Source organism: Rhipicephalus sanguineus, chromosome 7 (assembly GCF_013339695.2).
Source record: "Rhipicephalus sanguineus isolate Rsan-2018 chromosome 7, BIME_Rsan_1.4, whole genome shotgun sequence".
NCBI lineage: Eukaryota > Metazoa > Arthropoda > Arachnida > Ixodida > Ixodidae > Rhipicephalus > Rhipicephalus sanguineus.
This window is the reverse complement of record NC_051182.1, coordinates 118,755,184-118,765,692: the sequence shown is the minus strand read 5'-3', so window position 1 is coordinate 118,765,692 and position 10,509 is coordinate 118,755,184.

Here is a 10,509-nt window from a genome sequence, read left to right as displayed (position 1 = left end):
CAGTCACCTTGAAAGCTTTAGATACCAAAATTTAACTTTGTCAAGAACTTCTAACAAACTTCAGAGTCAGTCGTGTTACGTAATCAATTTGGCTGCACTGGCTGAACTAGGTTAGGGAATGCAGATTTACGAACATTTAGTTTTAGCTTCCACAGTTGACAGCACTAAAGGCGTTGCAAAACCAACAGATGTAACAAGAGTGCATAGTTTTAATGCATTACTATTTCCACCCAATGCCATGTCATTACTGTGGCAGCCACTTTGATTTCTTTGTTTTGTGAGATAAACAGCACAGTGTTTCTTGCTTCACTGCGAAATACCCGGGATGTTGAGAAAAAAAGCAGCAGCTGAAGCTCCTATTCTGCCGTTTATAGACAAGTGCCAGTGAATATGCCAGCATTACACCATACTCACATAATTTCTTTCAACAATATTGAGAACCTTGACTTCTTTTGCAGATGCAACACTACCCATTATTACCTCAGCTAATGTGCTGTTCCCTCACTTCTTTGCTACGTTGCTTCAGAAAATTGAAGCAGTTGTGTTTCTCAATTGCTTGGCTTTTAAATTGGTGTTAAGTACATGCCATATATAAAAGGTTAATTTTTTTTCTTCAACAGATCCTGTGTAAACTTCGTAGTTCATGTTGCTTTAATATGAGAATACATTTTATTTGATATTCAGTGGTCGTTCTTCTTGAACATTTTTATTTAGTTAAAAATATACCTGCGCCGTACTCCCTTGCTGAATATTTTAAGCTCTCCTCATTTTTCAATTCCTTTGTTTCTACAATTCAGCTTCTTCATGGCCAAAATGAATGTGATCATTAAAATTTTCTTCAACACGGAATCGAGGTTTGGACTCGGTGAGATCAATTGTTGCTGCATTTGTGATGCCCGTACATGCAGAAAAGTTCTCTTAGCATTGCCAACAGCCTGGACCGTGCTTTTTCAGTGATCTCCTATGCTCAGTTTTTTGCTGCTTTTATATTACACTGATGACAGCCGGCTGACATTATGAATAATGCAGGTGGAGTGTCAGCTCTGACCGCTGACACTGCATGAAAAGTGATGTCATCTAAAAAGGCATCTTGATGAAATCGCAGTACTGATTTTCAATATTTAATTGTTCTAACTACTGGCCTTTTATTGTCAGAAACAACTGTCGGCTACCACGAAGCAACATCTCCATTAACTGTAATTTTGTTTTGCTGGTCCTTTTTCTTGCGAAAGTGTACTGGTCCACTGCAGTAGGAATGTTGTGATCTTAGCCAAATACTCGAACCAAGGGCGTGAGAATGAACAGAAAACTGGCCATTATTTTGACTTAAGTGGAACCAAGCGAGTAGTCCTTCATTTACATTATTGCATAGCTGTTAACCGAGTAATTACACAACAGAGCATCACTTCAGTGAGAGCCAGATTGAGCGATTGCTTTGATTCCGAGTTTGTTTAATGTGATGGCAGCATCATTCTGTCGCGAAGACCACCACCTCATTTTCACATGCCTGTTCGCTCAATGGCTATTGGTCAGGAACTCTGTGGCCATAGGTCATTTATTAGGAGGGAGAGATTTGGTTATGGGACAATGTCATAAATTAGTCATTTGAAAAAATGACATAATTAAAGGAGTACTGACATGATTTTGAAGTGCAGCAAAACGGACGTTTTTGATTTCCTTGGCATGTAGTGTTAACGCTCTCCCCTCACCGCATCCGGGAAACGCGTATAAATATTTAAGTTTGATTTTAAAGTTTTCATCTCCCAGCATCTGCAAGGAAGCTTCACCGCATGGAGAGCCCTATGACGTTTCAAGTCAGCTCACTTGGTTTGCGAAATCTGGGTTCTGCATGCAGCCTAAATCACAGAAATTGCTGTCACAGGCACTGGACGAAAGTTCACTCATCATGAACCACGTTCGACTGACAGCAAAGGACAGCAGGTGCATATTTCGTGGGTTGCAGTCTGCCCGTGACGTCATGGGCAGACTTGACACGTCACTATGAAGCCGCCCTCTCGAAACTGAAACCGAAACTGCTGGTTGAAAGAAGCGTATTAAAAATATATGCAATGCATCCCCAGGCACCACGACACTCTTTTTAGGGTTCTCGACACCCGTGCTTTCATTTAGAGCAACAACCCGAAAAATTTTAAAATTCATGTCAGTACTCCTTTAAAGTAGTTCTAGTCGCATAGTTATGCATTTCAGCAGTGTGGCGTTGGGATGCTCTGCAAACTCTGTTTGCTTACACCATTCCCAACATGCAGCGTTTGCTTAAATCAATATTTAGGCCACAGATCTTGATCAACTTGCAAGACTACTTACTTTTGAGGCCCGATGAGGGGCGTTTAGGTGCGGTCTGATAAATGGGCAACTCTCGCTTCAAAGCTTCTACAGTAACATGCGAGTGATATGACGCAGTGCTGCCTACAAAAGATCAGCAATATAATATTCGCTGCACCTCTGCAGTGCTGCAATATCGGGAGGGCATTGGTGGCTTAGAATCGTGCCGTGGCTACTTATAACTGCATAGCATTGTCACTGAGACGTCACCAATGGCATTAACGCCGATGCTGGCAACGTTTACCACCACCTTAGTCAGTACATTATTTCGTGCAGGGGCCATGCATTGAGGGTTACTGCCATAATTGTCTCATTTGTTGTCATGAATGCCACCAATGCGTCGCTGGCACTGCTTTTGCAGGTACTCTAATGCAGAATTCTATGCAAGCACGCTGCCATCTTGTCAAGAACGATGCCTATAAAAAGCATGCAATGTTGTTTTAATCCAACTATGATGTTACCCAGTTCTAACCTTTCGTAATACATGCACCACTGCTCTTGGAGTCTATGTGTAGAGCAAAGCCTTGCCTCAACTGACCACCTCTGTTGTTTGCACAATAGCCGAGTGGTTACTGCTCTCGACTTGCATATGCTCATTGCTTTACTGTCACAGGTTTAAATCCCAGTGGAGCGAGTTGCACAGAAGCTCCCTTCTTTTTTTTTCCTGTGTGGTGTTTACAAAGCTGCAGATGACAAAGCGGACAAGTAATTGCAAAAAAAGGTTGCTGCGTGTTGCCTACGATAATGGTTGTCGTCGGCGTAACAATGGATGGAACTGGAAGATTCAGATTGAAGTGCTGTTGAATTCTATTCAAAAAGACTTTCGCAGAACAATATTAACATGTTCTCTTACAAGTGGGTGCCTGAAATAATAAGCAAGAAAGTTGAACAATAAGCTGAGGTATATTAATTTTCTGCAAAACACTGCGGATGAGAATGAGCAACTTTAATGTAATGCCTACGGAAATAGCTGCTGACCATGCAACTGCAGTACGGTGCCAAAAGTAAATGCTTCTGCAAGAATCATGAGAACTACTACAGTATATAGCTCCTGAAATACAAGACAACACTCCAAGACAAACACCACCTGGCTTAACATTGCACACTGCTGCAATAACTACATGTGTCATTGGTTGGTTGCAACTTTATTGCATCATTCAAAACTTTTTGTGGCAAGTGGTGAATGGCATCTAGTTGAAGGGTTCGTTTATAGAGCTTCTTCCTGCTCAGCACCGAAAGTCGCAGGTGATGGTCACGTGGCACAGGGGCGTAGGCAGAAATTGTTTTTCGGTGGGGGGGGGGGGCACCTTCTTGAATTGAAGTGGGGGCCGGGCAAGCAGATGTGGTCGAGTGTCATTTTGTGCTCTGTATGCCATAGCAAACAAAAATTTCCAGGGGGGGGGGCCTGGCTGTGGCATCACAAACTACTGTCCTCCAGTGCGCATCAGTCAGCTTGGTTCTTGCATGCATGAAGTGCGCATGTTAGCCTGGAGCTGGGCACAGGTAATCTTTTTTTTCTTTGACTAAGTGCTTTTTATGTAACACTGGGATAGCTCAACTCAATTCTAGTGTTTTACATGTCAAAACCCTGATAAGGTTATAAGCTTGCTGTAGTGGGGAACTCCAGATTAACTTTAACCACCTGGGTTAACGTGCACCTAAATCCAAGAAAACTGGTGTTTTTGCACTCCGCTCATATCGAAACGTGGCTGCCATGGCCAATAATGGAACATGACAATAACAGCCATAGGGAGTTCTGAAAGCACTTCATTTTAATGTTATCCAATCTGTACAGTTCCTCTGAGCAGCGTCAAGTCGGCAAAACGGTGCACACAAAAGGCACGCACAAGCCCATTTCAATAGCATTGTCCACAGCAATCGCTGAACACGAAAAAAATGTCCTCAGAAAGGTGCTGGAACACACAATACTTGACTCAGGGCTTTGACAAACTTGCATGGCAATTCTAAAGTCGGCTCCCTTGTACGGCCAGGCTTCATCGGAAAAACTGTGCCTTTAGAGCCAGCTTCAGAATTTCACGTACCAGTTAAAATGTCACAGAGTGTAGAGGCCAATACAAATTTTTTCGTGCAGTTGTGTACACACTTGCTTCAACTGCTGTACAACCACACTTGAAGCACTGACTTCACACAATACGACTACATGTCCAAGGTTTAGTGAGCCACACTTCAACGAGGGAATGTGAAATTCAAATCTACATAAGCGTCCACAGTATGTACTCTAAGAAATGCACACAGCATGCAAAAGTAGAAAATGAAAATAAATTCTGGTGTTCTACACGTAGTAAACAATAGCACTTTTTATGGAACACAAATTATGCAAAATGCAGCAAACCTATGTAAGACTATCCTGCTGAACAAAGCATACGGAGTTTTTATATGCTTAGGGAAAGTTTTTACGATCAGGACAGCTTCATATAATTATTGTTATCAAGCATATAAAAATATAACTGGCCTAAGTGTATGAAATCCGAATTTGGTGCAGTTAGGCCTGCAAACATACAAAATATTAGATTGAAAGAAAAATATTTGTGGGGTTTTTATGTGCCGAAACCATGATATGACTATGAGGTATGCCAGTAATGTGAGACTCCGTATTTTAACCACCCGGGTTTCCTTAACAAACACTCTAATACAAGTATAAGAGCATTTTTTGCATGTCGCACCCATCAAAATGCGGCCACCTATGGCTGGGAATTGACACGCGTGCCTTTCGGCTTAGCAGTGCGACACCTTATCCACTAATCTGCCACTGTGCGCGGTGTTAAATATCTAAGCACGCAAATAAAGTTTCATATCCTTAGAATAAGTTTAGTGCTGTACATATCCTAAGCACATGAAAACTAGGTTATCCTGTATAACTATAAGCTCATACGCTCAAAGTAACTTCCTTATTGTGGACATCCTGAGCACTTAAATGTGAAACTGGCACAGGGATTGTACTTGCTGCCTAGAACAGACATCGGTAGCCCTGATGTTGCTAAAATGAGATTCTTCGTATGCTCACATGTCGCCCATTTCAACCCTTCGTCCCCAATACGTGCCAGGGCTGCACATATGACTACTACTAGTAGAGGTCGGGCTCTAATGGTCAACGGGTCGTTTTAGGAAAGCCACAAGAACGACCCTTTGCACAATGAGCTACGATTGGTCCTACTGACACACGATGAGCAAACGACATTGAAGTACAACATGGAACAAAAGAAAGAAAATCCAGTTTTAGTGAGACGTAAAAAATTATGCATATAAATGCTTTAAATCATGCAGGCAGCCCACTTGACATTGCAGATATGCTCGACGTAGGTTACCATACAAAATGACATTAACGCTCCACATTTCAGTGAGAAGAATTACAATCACCAGCACAAATATCAACTAGCATGCACTAGATTAGATAGACCTTCGTTCCTGTCATGCACTTAGCTGCCTCGTATGGACAAAGACGAAATGTATGCAACACCATTACCAGTTGACTTCCAAACCGAAAGTTAATGTAACGTGTTTATGAAAACGTTCATGATGCAGACATATAAACAGTGTTTACACGTTTGCTTGTGCAACTGCTTATAACATGTCTCCTTTAGTGCATATACAGAACGTTCCTTTGTTTTGACTTTTCGTATCACAACCTCGTGGTTTCACATATGCACACTTAAGCACTAGCACATACATTCGCCAAACACTACCACCGTTATCATAGACAGTGTTGCTTAATGGCTTAGCCAGATTGCCCTGAAACCTACAAGACAGTCAAAGCAACAACTGCAAACAGATTTTAGACACGATACACAAAACATTTATGGAACGTTATGAGCTCAGTATAGTCGTCGCTGGCACAACGTTAAGGCGCGTGGACACCGAATTTGTACGCTTTTCCCGTTTTCGTTGCTATATCAAAGCACATTATGCATTAAAACTGGCTCAAACGTCGTTCCAGTAGTAATGAGAAAAACAAAGTTGGGCACAATGTAAACATTGGCTGCTGGATGTATGTTTGGGCATTAGGAATGACATGCATCGTACCAACCACATACCAATGGTAATGCAATGATGGGTTAATACTATTCCGAATAAATGCAGCATTGCATCAGTGTGATCACTTCTGGGGTTCAGTACTATGACACGCTACAGAGCACGGCTCAATCACAAAGAAAGGGTTATGAGCTGCATGTATAGCTAACTCGAAATATAAGTTGTTCTAAACGAGGGAGATGAAAGGAGCTGATCACAGCTAGATTGAGAACTTCCTTTTAAATGTTGCCTTTGACGAAATTTATCCGCTGCACAGAACAACCCCTTCTATGAGGAAGCTGAATTTTGGAAGTTGAAGACATTAATGTCAGTGCACTGAAAGCACATAGCATTCTTTTTACTTTACTTGCAACACCATGTAGTGAAGAATCGAATATAATAAATGTGACAAGCCAGCTAGCAGCATAGCTTGCAGGCTCTGGTTGCACCTCATGCTGAATGTGTTCAGTTACTCAGAATTGAACATGTTGTGCATGAAAGTGACACCGCAAAACTTTTCCAAATATTTAAAGTAAATCCATGGCTTACATGCATTAAAGCTGCAAAGTGGGATTACAAGGGTCCTTGTAGCGCAGGGCTCCAGATGAATCCTTTAGGTCATCTTGGTTTCTTCGATGCACGACACCTGACCGTCTGGTTTGCCCAAAGCGCGACAGATGAGCGTTGTAATGTGACAGGTTACTGAGATGCGAGCATCGCAGTCGGAAATCAAACCCGTGACCTGGAGCGCGACACTGTACCCTTTTGAGCCACGGTATAGGGTGCACAAGATGGACGACAAACTGGGATCCCAGAATAACAGAAAGCGGAGCTAATTGGTAGGGATTGGGGTTAAAAGACGTTTGGCATGCAAACACGGACACGAGAGAGAAGTCGGGACAACACAAACAGCGTTTGTGTTGTGCCGACTTCTCTCTAGTGTCCATGTTTGCACGTCCCATCTTTTAACACGGAATCCTAGCTAGCATAAAAACCACAACACACATTGCCCCGGGAAATGCTAGATTGCTTCCCATTTTCATTGTGTTGCGTCTTCTGCAAAGAATACTTGACGCGAAAGTGTTTTATGCCGAGGTCCACTAAGACTTTCATGACGTATTTCCGTGACGGAAATACGTCAGCAAAATGCACACGATCAGATGGCAAAGAAAGAAAGCTAGAAGAAAACGTTGCAGTGGACGCGAATCAAACCCATGACTTCTCGATCCGCGACGACAGCTGATGGGAGCTTTACCCACTATGCTACCATCACAGACGCAGGAGTCTTCATGAACATGCCTTCTTTCAACTCTTCAGATACCCAAGAAGCTCAACGTTACATAGTTTAGCACAAGCATCCTAGTTGCTACGGAAACAACATGCAAAGAGAAAGTGGCACTGAACAGAGGAGTCTGGGGCAGCATAGCAGAATGTAATGAAGGTTATACAAGCATTTACAAGCCAGGTCCAGTGAAAAAAATTCAAAATACCCGAGACATAGCGAGAGAGTTACATTTGACACACCAAAGCACAAGAAAGGGGTGTGGACTGGTCCTCATGAAACAATGAGAAAGAACTCGGGAATAAAAGGTGTGCCATACCACACCTCTGCTGTTTCACTGTCTTTGATGTAGAAGTTGCTCAGGTTTACTTATGTTTACTGAACTTCATTCACCCCCATTTTTAAATCATTGTATCATGCATATGGTTCTCTCCTTTTCTCTGCTTCCAGAAAGTTGCAGAAGCAGTTCTTACACCAGGGAGTGAGACTGCTATAAAAATACTGGGTTACGTAAGCAGCTTTTTTTTTCAGCTCGCTGAAATATCAGTTTCATGTTACGCACCATCCCACTTACTCTCGTTTTCAGAAAAAGCAGAAATGTAAAGCACGCTTTGATGAAGGAAAGAAGGGAATATTAAGGGCTCGTCTCTTTGTCGACACGACCTTTAATGAAACATCCAGCAGATAATGACACCAAGGAAGGAACCTCCTTCCTTAGCGTCACAGTCCTGTTGGTTTTCATTACTCACGCTTTACGTGAGATGGACATAAAAGAGGATGTTGAAAACCTGTCATGTCTTGTCGGAAATAAAATGGGAATTTGGTTGAGTTGGTGAACTAGCGTGACGCTAGACTGCGAACAGATGGAACTCGAGGAACAAATAAGGAAACAGGCGAGCGCTCAACTGATCGACGCTTGTCCCATTTTCCTTCCTTGTTTTTCGTGCTTTGTCAGATCACGCTGTTCCATTATGACACCCTGTCAGGTGGTTAGGACAGCAGGGATGTAGTGCTGCTTCTACACTGATGCAGCAATAAAACTGCAACCCAACGGATGTCTCGAAAAACTGTGTCATACGTTGAATTCCAACAGCAGAGTCGGAGTAGCCGACACACTCCGCAAGTGAGCACTTGACTCTGCGTAGAGTGACGCTTCTGAATCCGCGACTAGGAACACAAACAGCGCCGCTGGGGCAAGGCGGAAGCGGAAGTTCTATGTGGTTATTCCCTTGCACAGTCGAATTCTGCGTAATTCATGCTCGTACACGGCAGTTTCAGCATCGCTGTCCCTATGTGATGAATCGCTTGCGCAAGAACTGCAGCTTTCTGACTCAGAGCTGTCACTATCGAGCAATAGAAGCAATGCTGCACAATTTGCGCAGTCGTCCATGTCGTTCGTCATTACTGCCAAAACACGCGACTAGTTATTGGCGGTGCCCCAAAGCAGGCAAACAAGTTAAAGGAAACGAGTCACGCAAAGTTCTGATCCACTCTGCCGATTCTGGCAAAGCAGCTTTTCCTGCTCCACGGAGTGACTCCCGCGCTCACTCTGACATTGGAACACACTTGATCCAAAACAAGCAGAAAAACCTGCTCCAACTCCGCCAATGGAATTCAACAATATTGGCAGTTACAGCAGGATTACTGTAACTCTCCTTGTATACCTTCATTGTAGATTAGTGAAGATAAACAACAAATGCAGCACAGTCTTTTGCTGCAATGTGTAGGACAGCAGGATGCAAACGCCCGTCGAGATTTTGAATGTAGCACGGAAAGTGTTTGCAGTGGCAATCGCTGCTAAATCACTGTAGAAAAAAAAAGAAATATAAAACATTTAAGCCCACATTTATAACATCTGCTTGATAAGTGCAGCCTGCAAGTGAACGTTGCTACGGCAACTATAGCCATTATCGCACGAATCACCACCTTGAATGGCGAGAGCCCAACACTGACCGATGAGGCAGTGCTGTTGTGCTGCGCTCGGCAGGCATGGGAAGCGTATATTCTACACTACAGACAGTATTTTATGCAGCCTATTCAAATAATATAAGCTCTAACTGAGCAAAACCCAGTTTCTCTTGGTTTGCTGATGGTATGCAGGCACTCCAGGCAGCCTATTGAGATTGTGCACAGGCTATTTTTTAATGCTTTCCAGACTAAATAATCGAGTGATCACAATCAATCGTAACACATATTTGATTATAATTAAACATATCCAAAGAAACAAAGCGCCAAATCCTCTCCAACTGACAGCATCAATTCAGAATGTAATATACCTGCCTATTATAATGATGCTCAAAACATTAACGCACCTTTACTGCACATGCCCTCACTAAGCTCAAGACAGGCAATAAAGACAGAACACAACAATAAAAAAAAATGTGCGCACCATTGCTTTGTGGGAGGGCAAGCGTTTGTGCACCACCCACGATTCTCAGTAAATTTGTACTATGAGCTTGTTGCAGAAGGCACACCACGATTGGAACAGATAGCACACGCACACTTTTTCAGCATTCACACATACAGATTCTCCAACAAAACAATTAATAAGGAATGCAATCAGAAGCTTCACACGTTACATGGTCACATGACACAATCACATGGCAAGAAGGTGGTCACAGAGGCACACACGGTTCATGGCGGACTGCAAGAAAGAAAATACTCATTCATTGCACTCGTCCTCACACAAGTCGATGATACAACTCAACGGCCTTGCAGCTCGACTGACTGGTACTGCATTTTCACGCGAATAACGCGCACGAAAATAGAGGAAAGCACGAAACCAAGTTACGATGATTTTCGTCACCCCGTCACGTACTGAAAGTCGAGCGCGGGTTATATGCAAATTTCGGCGT